Source organism: Dromiciops gliroides, chromosome X, assembly GCF_019393635.1.
Source record: "Dromiciops gliroides isolate mDroGli1 chromosome X, mDroGli1.pri, whole genome shotgun sequence".
NCBI lineage: Eukaryota > Metazoa > Chordata > Mammalia > Microbiotheria > Microbiotheriidae > Dromiciops > Dromiciops gliroides.
In genome coordinates, this window is record NC_057867.1 from 16,799,126 (window position 1) to 16,810,869 (window position 11,744).

The window sequence follows — 11,744 nt, forward strand, 5'->3', positions numbered from 1 at the left end:
ACCTACATGCCCATATTCTGGATGCTCCAATTTTCCTATTTCTTCCTTCCTATTTCAATAAACTCTCGGGGCAGCTAGGTGGCGCAGTGGATAGAGCACTGGCTCTGGAGTCAGGAGTACCTGAGTTCAAAATCCGGCCTCAAACACTCAACACTCACTATCTGTGTGACCCTGGGCAGTTCAATTAACCCCAATTGCCTTACTAAAAAAAACCAAAACCAACAAAACCAAAAAATCAATAAACTCTCTATGCTTTTGAAGATTGGCTTCACATAGGTTCATTTCAACCAAGACAAACCACAAAATAAACTCTCAAAAATCAACTGCATTTCTATGCAACAATAAGAAAACAAAACAGGCAATAATAGAAAAGAAAATCTCATTGCAAACAACTAGCAAAGGCTTAAAATTTCTGTGAATTAATGTATAAATGTACACAAAACACTTATAGAGCTTCAATTACAAAATATACCTTCAACAAATGAAGGACATTTTAAATACCAGTGCTCATAGCTGAGCTGTGCCAATAGAATAAAAATGACAATGCGTCAAAAGTTAATTCAGCCTTTCAATGCCATGCCAGTCAAATTACCCGAGGGATAATTTATGGAATTTTATAAAATAATAACATAATTCATTTGAAAAAAAAAAACCAAAGATCCAAAATATCAAGTGAAATGATCAGAGGCAGGGCTGAAGAATGAACAGCTCTAGACTTCAAACTGTATTATAAAGCAGCAGTCATCAGACCATCTCAGATTGGTTATAGGTAGAGTTATAGGTAGTTATAGGTAGAGATTGGTATAGAGGTGGAGTGATGGAAAAGACTGGACAAGAAAGAATCAACAACAATGGAACTTAATAACCCAATATTCAAGAAAGTAGAAAACATGTTATTATTGGCAAATAGTAAGTGCTGTATAAATGTTAGCTATTATGAAAGAAAAAGCTAAAACCCAACACAAAAGAATTAGAAACCTGTGCTTTAAATGGACGTTAACTGAATGTTGCTCACAAGTATTTGGTCAAAGCCTTAATATTATCCAGAATTTGAAATACACTGGGGAGTTAGTGAAAGTTTATTTTAAGATATATTTCCTGAAAGCAAATATTATTCTAAAGATTCTGGTTCATCCTATCATATTATTAATTTTTTTATAGAGCTACATATTAGTTATATAAAGATCTGAGAACTATGCAATATTCAATATTCATACTTTTAAAGATTTTGAGTTCCAAATTTTTCTACCTCAATCCCTCCCCTGGTCCCTCCCTAAGATAGTAAGCCATCTGAGATAGCTTAAACTACCAATCTGATTTTTAAAACTGCTGGGTAACTGGAAAGCAGTCTTATAGAAATTAGGCTAAGAGTGTACCATATTCCAGAATTCATTTTCAAGGGATATATGAATTTATTATTAAAGATCATACAATAAAAATATTAGAAGAGGAACAGATCATATACCTCTCACAATTATGGTTAGGAGATGTATTCTTAACAAACAAGGGATAGAGACAATTACAAAAGATAAAGTAAATATTTTGGATTAAATAAAACAGAAAAGTTTCTGCATAGACAAAGAGAATGCACCTTGGGTAAGCAAGAAACTGGTGAAATAAGAAAAAAAATCTTTGTATCAAACTGCTTTTATAAGGTGTTAAAATCTAGCATATATAAACAATTAAATGATACATAAGAGAATAAAAGAGATTCATACTTAGATAACTAGTAAAAGAATATGAACAAAAATTCTCAAAAGAACTGCAAAGAATTTACAACCATGTGGAAAAAATATTCCACATCATCATTAAGAGAAATGCAAATTAAAATGACCCTGAGGTTCCACCTAATACCTAGAAAACAGATACAATGACAAAATATGGGAATAGTCAGTGTTGGAGGGATCGTGGGAAGATAGGCATGCTGTTGAATTGCTGTTAGAACTGTAAATTGGTAAAACCATTTGGTAAAGAAATTTGGGATTATGCAAAGAAAGTAACTAAAACAACCATACCTTTTGACCCAGAAGGTCCATTAATGGATTTATTCCTCAAGGAGGCCAAGGACAAAAAGAAAACTCCATAGAAAAAAATATATAACACCACTTGTAGAATTAGCAAAAAAATTAGAAACAAAGCAGATTCCCACCAATTAGGCAACTGCTAAACAAATTGTGGTGCATGAATACAATAGAATACTACTGCATTGTAAGAAACGATGAACATGAATATAGAGAAATAAGGAAAGATCTATATGAACTGACTTAGTGTCAAGTATCAAGAGGCAAGAAAGCAATATACACAAAGATTTCAACAATGTGAATGGAAAGAGCAACCAGACATAATGTATGTATGTATACAACATGTATATGTATATATGTACATATATGTATATATGTATAAATCACCATATCTTAGAAAAAGAAATTGAAAGAATATCAAATTAGCTCCCTAAGAAAAATCTTAAGGACCAGATGGATTTACAAGTGAATTCTACCAAACATTTATCTAGTTGACAAAATAGATAAGGAAAGAGTCCTATCAAATTCCTTCTGTGACACAAGTATGGTTTTGATACCTCAGCCAGGGAGAGCAAAAGCAAAAAAGGAAAACTATGGATTAATTTCCCTAATAAATACTGATGCAAAAAAATTTAAACAAAATATTAGCAAGGAGATTACAACAATATAGCACAAAGACCATACACTAAGACCAGGTGTTATTATAATATTTATAATAGGGTTGATTTAATTTTGGAAAATGATAAGCATAATTGATCATATCAATGAGAAAAACAACAAAAATCATGTTTATATCAACAAGTACAAAAAAGACTTTTGACAAAATACAACACTTATTTTTTTTTTTTTTTAGTGAGGCAATTCCAATGAGAGTTAAGTGACTTGCCCAAGATCACACAGCTAGTAAGTGTCAAGTATCTGAGGTCGGATTTGAACTCAAGTCCTTCTGACTCCAGGACCAGTGCTCTACCCACTGTACCACCTAGCTGCCTCCATGCTCATTTTTTTTTTTAAATCTTAGTGTTGTCTTAGAACATTTATTTTATTTTTATTTTTTTGCGGGGCAATGGGGGTTAAGTGACTTGCCCAGGGTCACACAGCTAGTAAATGTCAAGTGTCTGAGGCAGGATTTGAACTCAGGTACTCCTGAATCCAGGGCTGGTGCTTTATCCACTGCACCACCTAGCCGCCCCCTACACTCATTCTTATTAAAAATAGTAGAATATATATATATATATATATTCTATATATATACATATGGCCAAGTCACCTAACCCTCATTGCCCTACAAAAACAAACAAACAAAAAACCCCTGAAAATCATAGGAATTGGAGGTTTTTTTTTAAATGATAAGAAGTATCTATATGAAAGTTAGAGCAAGCAATATATTGGGGTGGGGGTAGGGCAATGCAGGTTAAGTGACTTGCCCAGGGTCACACAGCTAGTGTCAAGTGTCTGAGGCAGAATTTGAACTCAGGTCCTCCTGAATCCAGGGCCAGTGCTTTATCCACTAAGCCACCTAGCTGCCCCCAAGCAATATTTTTAATGAGGATTAGCTAGAAGACTTTCCAATATGATCAGAGGTGAAACAAAGATGTTCATTATTACCATTACTATTTAATATTTTACTACAAATTCAAAGCATAGAAATAAGAAAATAACACATTTTGAAGAAATAAACATTTTCAAAGGAAAAAACCAAAGTGTCACTTTATGTGGACAAGATGGTTTATTTAAGAATTCAACTAATAAAACTAACCAAAACAATGAACAACTTTGGTAGTGAGGCATAATATAAAATAAACCGAGGCAGATGCAGCCTGGCTCTTCAACTGTTCTATTCAAGAGGCTGAGGGTATTCTTAGAGGCTACATCTTTCTTTCTTTTTCTTTTTCTTTTTTTATTTTTTTGCGGGGCAATGGGGGTTAAGTGACTTGCCCAGGGTCACACAGCTAGTAAGTGTTAAGTGTCTGAGGCAGGATTTGAACTCAGGTACTCCTGAATCCAGGGCTGGTGCTTTATCCACTGCACCACCTAGCCACCCCCTACACTCATTCTTATTAAAAATAGTAGAATATATATATATATATATATATATATATATTCTATATATATATACATATGGGCAAGTCACCTAACCCTCATTGCCCTACAAAAACAAACAAACAAAAAACCCCTGAAAATCATAGGAATTGGAGTTTTTTTTTTTAAATGATAAGAAGTATCTATATGAAAGTTAGAGCAAGCAATATATTGGGGTGGGGGTAGGGCAATGCAGGTTAAGTGACTTGCCCAGGGTCACACAGCTAGTGTCAAGTGTCTGAGGCAGAATTTGAACTCAGGTCCTCCTGAATCCAGGGCCAGTGCTTTAACCACTGCGCCATCTAGCTGCCCCGAGGCTACATCTTTCTTAAAACAAAAAGAGCACAGGGTACAATTATCTAATTTCTACCAAGATGCTAGACTCACCCTGTCCACTAGGTACAAATCTGATGCTATCATGTGGATAGCATCATGGGATGAATTTATTGTGTAGAACCCACTGGGGATTCTGAGGTCAAAGTAAGTGCCCTCCTCTGTCATCACAAAAATCTCAATATTTTTCATCCTGGAACTGAATGGGGAGTACCTTCTTTTTGGTGGCTATCAATAATTATATGCATTTTCCCCATTAAAATACAGCCCTGTCCATGTGGCAACATCATTTACTTTGTATAGCATTTTAAAAACAGAACCTGAGGTGTCATCCATTATGGCCAAGAGCACACATCATAGGTTATGGAAAAATCAGAGGAGCAAGGGAAAAATACTTTTCACATCTACAGATAAGGGAAGAGGTTGTGAGCAAACAAGCTATACCAATGATCACAGAAAATAAAATGAAAAATTTTGATTGCATAAAATTGAAAAAGCTTTTGCACAAACCAATCTAATGCAATTAAAATTAGAAGAGAAACAGGTTAATGGGGAAAATTTTGTAGCAAATTTTTCTATTAAAGGCTTTATATATGTATATATATGTGTATGTATATAAATATATATATATGAATATATGGAAATATATTGATTAAAATTTATCAGACTAAAAGCCCTTCACCAATAAATGATCAAAAGCTATGAAGAAATAAGCTTCAAAGGAAGAAATCCCAGCAATCAATAACTATATGATAAAATGTTCTAAGATAGTAATAATTGGAGAAATGCAAATTAAAGCAACTTTGAGTTTCTACCTTCTACCCATTAGGAATGAAAAATAACACCCCCCCCCAACACACACACACACACACACACACACACCAGCTTTCTTCTGTGTGTTATATTCCTCCATTAGATTGTAAATTCCTTGAGACAGGGACTTTCTTTTTTGGAACTTGTATCCCCAGTGCTTAACACAGTGGCTTGCACATAGTAGGTGCTTAATAAGTGTTTATCGACTATTAATGATAAAAGTTGCAGAGGCTGCAGGAAAATAGGCACACTGAAAGCATTGCTAGTAGAGATGCAAATTGGTCCAGACATTCTGGGAAACAATTTATAATTGTGCCTTCAAATTGTGGGCCAACTGCACTACCACTGGGCTATACCACAAAGGGAGCAAAGAAAAAGGAAAAGGACCCATCCATACAAAAATATTTATGAGGGTTTTTTGAAGTAGCCCCAAAACTGGAAACTGAGGGTGTCCACCTCTGGTGAGATAACTAAATAAACTGTGGTCTATGAATGTAATGGCAGGATAATATTTTATTGTGCTTTAAGAAATGGACAGTTTCAGAGCAACCTGGGAAGAATCAGATAGATCAGATATAGATTCAAGTGAGCAGAACTAGAACAACTTATACATTAGCAACATTATAGAGGAAAAAACCCCAAAAGCTTTAAAAGCTTTTAGAACTCTAATTAATGCTATCCAGAGGATTGTAGACGAATCAGGCTACCCACCTCCTGCCAGAGAGGTGATGGACTGAAAATCCAGAATGACACCTGCCTAATTGGACATGGACAAGAGGGGAATTGGTTTTGCTAGAATATACATAATTATTGTGAGGATTTTGTCGTTGTTGTTATTGTGGGGAAGGGAGTGCCACTGGGAGAAAATGATAACAACTGCTTGTAAAAATAAATTTAAAACAAACCTTAAAATAAAAGAATTACTCTTCCAAGTTCAATTAAATTGGTTAGATGTCCTATTTAGGAACCATCCTTTTTTGCATACCTGGTTGGCCTCATAAAGCTATATTAGCTTGGCATCCAGTTCAGTGAGCCTAAAAGAAGTGGATTTTGCATTTGAGAAAGGCCTCAGAACTCTAATCAATGCAAAGACCAATTAATATCCTAGAAAACTGATAATGGAAGCATGGGACCCCAAATTTTGAGAAGTGAGGGAATACGCATTTTCAGACACAACCAAAATGAAGATTTGTTTTGGTTAACTATGCATATTTGTTACAAAGGCTCACGTTCTCTCTCTCTCTCTCTCTCTCTCTCTCTCTCTCTCTCTCTCTCTCTCTCTCTCATTGGAATGTAGGATGTAGAGAAGACAGAGATGGAGAAAAAGGAAAAACAAAAACAAATAAACAAAAAAGACTGTAATTAAGGCATTTTAAAACAAACAAAAACCCCCCAAACAACCTTAACAGAGAACAGAAGGCAGGCCTGAAAGAAACACTGGCAGCTTTGAAAAATACAGATTGAATTTGTTTATATATATATCTATATCTATATCTATATCTATATATATGTGTGTGTATATATAGATATAGATATATAGATATAGATATAGATATAGATATAGATATATATTTAAACTAAAGCCATAGATGACGGAGATCAACAGGTGCATAGCCAATCCCCTTTTTCTGTTGTGTGATGTACATGGAAACGTTAATTTCAGCAGCCATTTGTTGGGTCCAGAATAACAATCAGTGCGTGCATGAACGAATGAATGAAATGAAAGGATACAAAAATAAGAGCTATTTAGCAGACTGGCTCTACTCCTCCCCCCACCCCACCCCCAGATGTCCCACCTTCTGGACCAGGCCCCATAGAGGGGCTGGGGGAGGGGTGCGGGAACAGTGGAACATCGGGGAGGGTGGGGGGCGGGGAACCGCTGAATGGGGAGGGGGGGCGGGGTGGAAATCACCTGCTGCATTCTCTGAGGAACTCCATTCCTCTGGCAGGAGATCCACAGTGGGTAAGATCCAAAAGGCCCAGTTCGGAGGTCTGGGAGTGTGGGTGGGGTGGGGGGGCGGGCAGACTTACACACCCCTAGGCGTTCTGGGGATCTGGGCGGGGAAGGGAGAGGCTCTCCCCGCAGGGCCTTACTTACCTCCCTCACACAGGGGACTCCCAGAGTGGATCACGCGGGCCCGGATGCGGGGGATGGGGATGGCGGGAGGTGGATGGCGCTGGATCGGCTGGCAGCCCCTTTTCACTGAATGCAGGACACCCCAACCCAGGTGAAAACCGCAGAAAGGAGGAGACCTGTGACGTCACCTTTGGAGGCGGGGCTTGGCTCAGCCAATGGGACGCAGGATGTGACGTAGGGCGAGGAATGCTGCCCCTGCAGATCAAATCAGGCAGTCAATCAATAGTTTGTGAGCTCCTAGTTGTGTGTCTGTGTTAGGCCCTGGACAAAAGCTGGCGATCAAAAAGGCCACAGAAGAAATCAGAGAAAGAAAAGATCATCTCATAGAATGAACGGGTGAAACGACCCAACTTGTCCAGACTTTCAGGATTCAGGCGAAGCAATCCTTAAATAAGTCATCTCTCCAAATACATTCAGGAGTGAAAGAGAAAACTGAAAGACCAAAAGAAAATAACCTGGAAAAGAAACAAATAGGGGAAAAAAAACCCACAACTGCACATGAAGAAAAATTCTTAAAACAAAAAAAGAAGTGAATAAAATTTGGGCAAAACAAACAGCTTTTTAAAGGATAAGCAAATTGCCATGATTTTATTATTTTTTATGGGAAAATGGGATGAAGATCAATTAACATTTAGTAAGTGTCTACTATGTGTCAGGTACTGTGCTAACCTCTGGGGATTTAAAAAGGAAGGTGGGCAAAAGACAGTCTCTGCCCTCAAGGAACTCACAATCTAATAGAGGAGATAATGAGCAAACGAATATGTGCAACGAGCTACCTACAGAATAAATAGGAAATAATGAACAGAGGGAAAGCATTAAAATTCAGAAGGGTTGGGGAAATCTTCCTGTAAAAGATGGGACTTTAGTAGGGAGCCAAGAAGCAGAGATGGAAGGGAGAGCATTCCAGGGAGGGAGGGCAGTGAGAGAATCTGCCCAAAGCCAGAGGAGTGTCTTTGGGATGGAACAGCCAGGAGGCCAGTGTCACTGGATTGAAGCCTATATGGAAAGGTAAGAAGACTGGAGGGGGGCTAGGTTAGGAAGGGCTTTGAATGCCAGAGGACTTTGTGTTTGATTCTGGAGGCAATAGGGAGCCAATGGAATTTGTGTGGGGGTTGGAGAGTAGGGAGAGGTGGGGTGATGTAGACAGACCTGTGCTTTAGGATAATCACTTTGGTGACTGTATGTAGGATGGATTGGAGTAGGGAGAGACCTGAAACAGATGAAATAAAGGAAAGTATTAATAGAAACTCTTTTGCCCAATTTGATGCCAGCAAAATTGATAAAAGGATGAATATTTACAAAAAAACATAAAGTAGATTAACAGAATGAAAAGAAATTGAAAAACCATAAATGAGCCTGCAAGTGTTGGGGGAGGGAAAGAAGGAAACCAAGGAACATTTTGGTTGGGGGGGCGGTGGGGATGCATGGTGGATTTCTTCTGGATGTTGTAGTCAGATAGGGCATACCCATCTTCCAATAGCTTTCCAGCAAAGATCAACTTCTGCCGATCTGGGAAGCAGGGTGATTTCTTTGTCCTGCATCTTTGCATAGACATTCTTAATGGTGTCACTGGGCTCCACTTCAAGGGTGACAGTCTTATCAGCTAAGTTCTTCACAAAGATCTGCATCCCACCCCTTAGAGAAAGCTAACTTCAGTTGTGCATAAATTCTCTTAAAATAGGGAAACTCCTGTGGGAAAAATATGATTTTCTATAAGAAAAACCAGGGCAAGCAAAGTCAAAGAATGACCATTCTCTTTGATGAATATCAATACAAAAATACTGAATAAAATATTGGCAAAGAAGCTACCAGGACATATTACAAAGATGTTACTGTGGCCAGATTGCATTTATACTAGGAATGCCAGTCTGGTTCAATATTAAGAAAAATTACAAATACAATAAGCTGCATTAATAACAAAAATAAAAAATTCATAATTACATCAAAATACTGTGTCTATCTTGACTTTAGATGAATACCGTTTAATAATATTTTTCCAATGACATGTAAAAATAATTTTTCATTCATTTAAAAAATTATGACTTCCAAATTTTCACCCTCCATTTAACCATCCCCTGTCTCTTTTCTAAAACATAAAACAATTTGATATAGTCCTTTATGTGCAATAATGTAAAACATATTTCCACATTAGGCATATTGGGGAAGAAGAAACAGACCAAAAGGGGGGAAAAGCATGAAAAAATAAAGTGAAAATGCTATGCTTCAATCTTCACTCAGACTCCATCATTTCTTTCTCTGGAGGTGAAGAGAATTTTCCATCATGAGTTTTTTGGAATTATCTTGGAATTGTATTGCTGAGAAAAGTTAACTCAGTCATAGCTGGTCATCACACAGTGTTGTTACTATGTACAATGTTCCCTTGGTTCTGGTCATTTCACTCAGCATCAGCTCATCTAAGTCTTTCCATGTTTTTTTCTGAAATCATCCTTCTTCTGAAATCATTTCTTATAGCACAGTAGTATTCCATTACATTCATATATCAGCCATAAATATTTTTGTACACGTGGGTCCTTTTCCCCTTTTTTCATGATTTCTTTGGGAAACAGACCTAGTAGTGGATCAGAGGGTATGCACAATTTGATTGCCCTTTGGACATAACTCCAAATTGCTTTCCAGAATAGTAAGATCAGTTCACTCTACCAACAGTCCTTTATGGTCCCAATTTTTCCCACAAACCCTCCAACATTTGTCATTTTCCTTTTCTGTCAAATTAACCAATATCATAGGTGGGATCTACAGTTGTGTTTTAATTTGTATTTCTTTAAACAATAATGATTTAAAGCATATTTTTCATATGACTAGAGATAGCTTTGGTTTCTTCTTCAGAAAACAGCCAGTTCATGTTCTTTGACCATTTATCAAATGGGAAATGACTTGTATTCTTATAAATTTGAGTCAGTTCTCTATATATTTCAGAAATGAGGCCTTTTTTCACACTTGCTGTAAAAATTGTTTCCCAGATTTCTGTTTTCCCCCTTATTTTGACTGCATTGGTTTTGTCCCAAAAACCTTTAAGCAATGTAATCAAAAGTACCCATTTTACATCTTCTAATTCTCTCTATCTCTTCTTTGGTTACAAATTCTTCCCTTTTCCATTAATCTGACAGGTAAACAATTCTTTGCTCTGTTTAGTTGCTTATGGTATCACACTTTATGTCTAATTCATGTACTTATTTTGGCTTTATCTTAGTATACTGTGTAAGATGTTGGTCTATACTTAGTTTCTATTGTACCATTTTCTGGATTTCCCAGTAGGTTTTGTGAAATAATGTGTTCTTATGTGAGAAACTTGGTTCTTTGGGTTTAGCAAACTCTAGATACTATGTTCATTTGCTACTATGTCTTGTGTACCTAATCAATTCTGCTGATCCACCACTCTATCTTTCATCCAGTAGCAGATAGTTTTAATGATTTAATATAATTTTAGATATGGAATGGCTAGGCCACCTTCCTCTGCATTATTTTTCATTAATTCCCTTGATATTCTTGAGCTTTTGTTCTTCCAGATGAATTTTGTTATTATTTTTTCTAGCTCTATAAAATAATTTTTTTGTAGTTTGATTGGTATGGCACCAAATATAAGTAAATTAATTTAAGTAGAATTGTCATTTTAAAAAATATTGTCTCAGCCTACCCTTGAGCAATTAATTTCTCCAGTTGTTTAGAACTGACGTTATTTCTGTGCAAGCTGTTTTGTAATTATGTTCCTGGTTTTGTCTAGGCAGGCTGACTCTCCCGTATTTTACATTGTCTATAGTTATTTTAAATGGAATTTCTCTTTCCATCTCTTGCCGCTAGACTTTGTTGGTAATATATAGAAATGTAGATGATTTACATGGGTTTAACAACTTTGCTAAAGTTGTTAATTATTTCAAGTAGTTTTTTTAGCTGATTCTCTAGGATTCTCTAAGTATATCATCATATTATCTGCAAAGTGATAGTTTTGTTTCCTTATTCCCTATTCTAACTTCTTCAATTTCTTTTTTGTCTCATTTCTGTAGCTAACATTTCTAGTACAATATTAAATAATAGTGGTGATAATGGGCATCCTTATTGTTTTTTTTAATTAGCTACTATTTCTATAGATACCAATTTTGAGTAAGCACAAATTAATTTATTCAATGTTATATACCAATAAAGGATTGACCACATATCTCCCTAACTTCTTATGGTCTCAGGCTAAGTGGTAGAGAAAGTAGGGAGAGAGCTTCATCATAACAGTTATTGTGAGCAGGAGGAAAGCCCCAAAAGAACCATGCTGTCTCCCAGAAAGACAACATGTGGTCTCAAGGAAACCTGAGTTTAAAAGACCTACACTATCCTAAGAGGGAAAGACA

General features: G+C 36.5%; 1 protein-coding gene across 2 annotated transcripts in view; it reads right to left on the minus strand.

The window, feature by feature from the left end:
• The window catches only part of LOC122734024 (E3 ubiquitin-protein ligase DTX3L-like), a 34,258-nt gene extending 26,744 nt beyond the window's left edge, over positions 1 to 7,514 (minus strand). For both annotated transcript variants that reach the window (XM_043974701.1, XM_043974702.1), the window contains exon 1: positions 7,348 to 7,514. The gene's annotated coding sequence lies outside the window, so the exon portion shown is untranslated. The remainder of the gene's footprint in view (positions 1 to 7,347) is intronic.
• Between the last annotated feature and the right edge of the window lie 4,230 nt (positions 7,515 to 11,744).